Source organism: Salmo salar, chromosome 23, assembly GCF_965601325.2.
Source record: "Salmo salar chromosome 23, fSalSal1, whole genome shotgun sequence".
In the NCBI taxonomy this organism is placed as follows: domain Eukaryota; kingdom Metazoa; phylum Chordata; class Actinopteri; order Salmoniformes; family Salmonidae; genus Salmo; species Salmo salar.
This window is the reverse complement of record NC_138313.1, coordinates 22,690,547-22,696,546: the sequence shown is the minus strand read 5'-3', so window position 1 is coordinate 22,696,546 and position 6,000 is coordinate 22,690,547.

Here is a 6,000-nt window from a genome sequence, read left to right as displayed (position 1 = left end):
AATGTCTGAACATTGCATCGAAAAATAAACTGGTCACATTTACAGTGGGGGGAAAAAGTATTTGATCCCCTGCTGATTTTGTACGTTTGCCCACTGACAAAGAAAGGATCAGTCTATAATTTTAATGGTAGGTTTATTTGAACAGTGAGAGATAGAATAACAACAAAAAAATCCAGAAAAACGCATGTCAAAAATGTTATAAATTGATTTGCATTTCAATGAGGGAAATAAGTATTTGACCCCCTCTTAATCAGAAAGATTTCTGGCTCCCAGGTGTCTTTTATACAGGTAACGAGCTGAGATTAGGAGCACACTCTTAAAGCGAGTGCTCCTAACCGCAGCTTGTTACCTGTAAAAAAGACACCTGTCGACAGAAGCAATCAATCAATCAGATTCCAAACTCTCCACCATGGCCAAGACCAACGAGCTCTCCAAGGATGTCAGGGACAAGATTGTAGACCAACACAAGGCTGGAATGGGCTACAAGACCATCGCCAAGCAGCTTGGTGAGAAGGTGACAACAGTTGGTGCGATTATTCGCAAATGGAAGAAACACAAAAGAACTGTCAATATCCCTCGGCCTGGGGCTCCATGCTAGATCTCACCTCGTGGAGTTACAATGATCATGAGAACGGTGAGGAATCAGCCCAGAACTACACGGGAGGATCTTGTCAATGATCTCAAGGCAGCTGGGACCATTGTCACCAAGAAAACAATTGGTAACACACTACGCCGTGAAGGACTGAAATCCTGCAGCGCCCGCAAGGTCCCCCTGCTCAAGAATACATATACAGGCCCGTCTGAAGTCTGCCAATGAACATCTGAATGACTCAGAGGACAACTGGTGAAAGTGTTGTGGTCAGATGAGACCAAAATGGAGCTCTTTGACATCAACTCAACTCGCCGTGTTTGGAGGAGGAGGAATGCTGCCTATGACCCCAAGAACACCATCTCCACCGTCAAACATGGACGTGGAAACATTATGCTTTGGGGGTGTTTTTCTGCTAAGAGGACAGGACAACTTCACCGCATCAAAGGGACGATGGATGGGGCCATGTACCGTTAAATCTTGGGTGAAAACCTCCTTCCCTCAGCCAGGGCATTGAAAATGGGTCGTGGATGGATATTCCAGCATGATAATGACCCAAAACACACGGCCAAGGCAACAAAAGAGTGGCTCAAGAAGAAGCACATTAAGATCCTGGAGTGGCCTAGCCAGTCTCCAGACCTTAATCCCATAGAAAATCTGTGGAGGGAGCTGAAGGTTTGAGTTGTCAAACATCAGCCTCGAAACCTTAATGACTTGGAAAAGATCTGCACAGAGGAGTGGGACAAAATCCCTCCTGAGATGTGTGCAAACCTGGTGGCCAACTACAGGAAACGTCTGACCTCTGTGATTGTCAACAAGGGTTTTGCCACCAAGTACTAAGTCATGTTTTGCAGAGGGGTCAAATACTTATTTCCCTCATTAAAATGCAAATCATTTTATAACATTTTTTATATGCGTTTTTCTGGATTTTTTTGTTGTTATTCTGTCTCTCACTGTTCAAATAAACCTACTATTACAATTATAGACTGATCATTTCTTTGTAAGTGGGCAAACGTACAAAATCAGCAGGGGATCAAATACTTCTTCCCCCCCACTGTAGGACATAACTTTGTAAGGACTGTGTTTGTGCAAAATGTTTCTGTGAAAAAACAGTGTGGCCAGCTCAAATGCTGACTATTGCGTCAATCGAAACAGGACGTTCTAAATAAGCTTTCTAATCACACCGGTTTGAGCGTACGATGCAGGGACCACTGTAGAATGATCACAACCGTTTGTTGGTACGTGTGAAAATTAAAACTGCAACATTTTAGCTACACCCCATGACAAAATGTGTAGAATTGCAGGAAATAAACGTTAAAATTTAAATTGTTCTCTCTGCCGTCAAGAGGGGGTCCACTAAAACGTTTTGCCCACTTTGTGGGGGGGGGGGGGGGGCAATAGGCTAGAGCCGGCTCTGCTCTCAGTACATCAATAATAAATACATGGTCTCTCTCATATCTCATATTCACTGTATGCAGCTACTATGCAACATTATTGAAATGTTTATTAGTTGTCATGATAATGACCATCAATGATCTAAGACAGTCCTTTGGCATTAGCGTAATGTTGTGCAGCGTGTGTGTGTGTGTGTGTGTGTGTGTGTGTGTGTGTGTGTGTGTGTGTGTGTGTGTGTGTGTGTGTGCGTGTGTGTGTGTGTGTGTGTGTGTGTGTGTGTGTGTGTGTGTGTGTGTGTGTGTGTGTGTGTATGTGTGTGTGTATACATAGCTGGAGCTTTGAATTGCCCAATTCATTATTCAGTGAGAGCTCCAGCATCAAGTGTCTGCTGTATGTCGATGTAAGACAAAAACTTGCCTGAGTAACAATGCTGCATCCACCATGTACAACGTAATTAAATTTTTTTTTTAAATGATTTCACACTTTATTTAACCAGGTAAGCTAGTTGAGAACAAGTTCTCATTTACAACTGCGATCCTGGCCAAGATAAAGCAAAGCAGTGCGACAGAAACAACAACACAGAGTTACACATGGAATAAACAAGCGTACAGTCAATAACACAATAGAAAAAAAAGAAAGTCTATATACAGTGTGTGCAAATGGCGTGAGGAGGTAGGCAATAAATAGGCTATAGTAGCAAAGTAATTACAATTTAGCAGATTAACACTGGAGTGATAGATGAGCAGATGATGATGAGCAGATGATGGTGTGTAAGTAGTGATACTGGTGTGCAAAAGAGTAATGTACATAGTTACTGGTTTGAAATCCATATCTATTTGTAGGTTGAATATAAATGACAAAGGCCAAAGACGCTTTCCATTATCTTTCAGTGTTCTCCCCACAGCACCTGCTCTTCCAGACCACACAGAGCATCTGGAGCTCAGGGACACCTGTCATCATCATTGACCTCCAACCCCCAGCTGGAGTGCTGCTCTGGAAAAACTGGGGATGGCCCTGATGATAACAAACAAACACATACACACACACACACGCACACAAACACACACACACACACACACCTAATCAAATTTCATTGGCTATAATCGTGTAATGTAGAGGCTAATACAATAGTTTTGGTTGATAGAATCAGAAAAAATGGGTTGTGTGTGACTCTGTCTTTGTGTATCTGTGTTGTCTCTGTTACTTGTTTAAACAGTTTTACAGACACTCCCATGTGTGTCTGCTGCTTACAGGCCAGACCAATAGGTAGTCTGTTTTTGCCTACAGTGAATATCTACTCTATGGAAAATCGACGGCTAGTGGCGTGTGTGTGTGTGTGTGTGTGCAAACTTTGCCCTTACTGTCACGTGTGCTCCCTCTCCGGCCTCTAGGTCACCAGGCTGCTCGTTATGGCTCACACTTGTCACTATCGTTACGCGAACCTGCGCGTCATCAGACTCACCTGGACTCCATCACTTCCCTGATTACCTTCAAAATGTATCAACCCCGACAAAAATGTCACATTTCCTGTTGCTGCACAATTATTTTCCTGCTGTAGCAAACTGATTTAAATTAAGATCCTACATCTGTACGTCAGCCAGTTGTGGGTGTAGTAGAGGCAGCCATGCTTGTGTTGGTCTCAAGATTCCCTCAGATTCTGATAGGTCGCATATTGCTGCATTTACACAGGCACCTCAATTCTGATCTTTTACCCAAGTTGGCGAAAGAGCTGATCTGATTGGTCAAAAGACCAATTAGTGTAAAAAAAAGATTGTAATTGGGCTGCCTGTGTAAACGCAGTGTGTGCGTGTGTGCGTGAGCGAGCCCATTGTTAATACATGTCCAATGGAAAGCAGAAGGCTAGAGCGAGGTTGTTATCTGTCCATGTGGATGTTTGCTATTAAAACAGACCACTAGCTTCTGTGCAGCAAGGGGACATTTACTCTGTCATTAAGATAATGCTGTGTCTCACACACAGGAAGCTACTGAGTGCAGAGTAGTGATGGAGAAAATACTGCATGGCACCAACCTAGGAAATCATTGTGGTTAGAGATATTGATGGGAATATCAAGAACAGATTTATTACAAATAGACATTCCTAGACAAACTAATTTCCAGTAAAATGGAGATATTGATCTGGCATAGTGAGGATGATCACAATGATGCAGGAGAGGAAGAAGAGACTGAGCTGCAGATTTGTTCTCTCACAACGAGGTTATTTTACCTCCCTCTGATACCGAAGACCCCAGCCCTAGACCCTTAATAAGTGTAAACCCTGACAGATGTGACCGCCTATCTAGCCCCACTCCTTCAGCCCGGGAGATGCCATAGATCCAATCAGTGCCACCATCCCACTGCAATGGGCCGTCAAATGCTAATGTGTTCCACTCTGATACCGACCTGCTGCTCTGCCAAGCTCTCTGAATAATTCCAATTACACAGAGATGCATCATATATAATGTCTAGAAGACCATGGAGGTCTGGTGTGAAGGAGTGTGGTGTGTCTGTTTCAGACAGGATGCCTGCCCTCGCTTTGGAGAAGACACACATCAGGGTGTATGGTTTGACGCGTGTGTGTGTGTGTGTGTGTGTGTGTGTGTGTGTGTGTGTGTGTGTGTGTGTGTGTGTGTGTGTGTGTGTGTGTGTGTGTGTGTGTGTGTGTGTGTGTGTGTGTGTGTGTGTGTGTGTGTGTGTGTGTGTGTGTGTGTGTGTGTGTGTGTGTGTGTGATGACTGTTTGCAGATGCTTTATCAGTCAGTGGCAGAGAGATGCTATGTAGTGGTGGGAGAGACACAACAAAGAGCCAATTTACGGAAACAAAGGCTGCCACGACCTGCAGGCCATGCTGGTTACAAATCAGAACAAAACCCTCCGATAACCAAGCACAAACCCTAAGGAGATGTTTAACAAACCTTCAGAAAGGCTCCCAGAAACGACCAGATGACCTTACAACAGTCAGGTAACATAACATACTGCCCCTGAGCAACACACAGGAACACATAACCACATCAATTTTGGGGCCATAATGATGAAATTGAGAAAGTCATATTTGGTACGGTGTGTACTGAGTGGGTTTTGGTGTACACCGACAAAGGGAAATTACCTGTTGCCATGACTACAGCAGCTGAGCCGTGCCACAGCGTGAACACACACTCACTCAGATGAGACCTAATTTGAGCTGGCTTTACACACACACACCATGAAATCGGAGATAGGTCTGGATCAACGTAACAGGTGCACTGTGATGGCCAAAGGTAGCATTATAACCAACCATGTAACCATGTTAAAAGCCTACCTGTTTGGTTTCGTAACTCGCGTGTTCGCACATGTGTGTGTTTGTGTGGATAGAAAGGGTTGATGGTGTATATGAGTATACCACGTGCTTTTTACTTTTTGTTCTGTTTTGCTTTTATATATATATATTTATATTTGTTTTTTTACAACCTCCCTAGTGCGAAACTGAATGTGTGTCAATGTGAGTTTGTGTGTCAGCCAGCCTAGGTGAGTTATTTGTGCCTATCTGTGTTGGAATGTGTAGGTCAGGAGTTGAGATTTAGGTGTCATATTCTGCATCTGCCAGCCCAGGGACAGGGCAGCTGGAGGCCTGAGCCTCAGAGAGAGAACACCCCTAACCACAAAGAGAAGAGAACACCCCCAACCAGCCACCCTAGCAGCAGCACCCTTCGCCCTCCAGGCCCCAGTCATGGTCCCCTCGCCCGGCGATGTATAAGCAGCGTGTGGAGGGGGGCTAGCACTAGCAGCTGGTAGCCTGCCTGCTCTATCACAGCTCCCCCATCCCTTACCCCAAACTGGCTAATCACAGCCAATGATTGCTCAGCACCAGCCGTGGCCACTACACCTGCCCCCTTCCTCTGGTGGGACTGTCCCATCTGGGACACATAAAGAGGGAGGGGGGGAGTAAAGAGGGTGTCTGCTTACTAGCCAAACAGCTGAAAACGCAACGAGGATAGAGAAGAGCAACCTCCATGGCCTAATCAGATAAATAAGAACAATCAC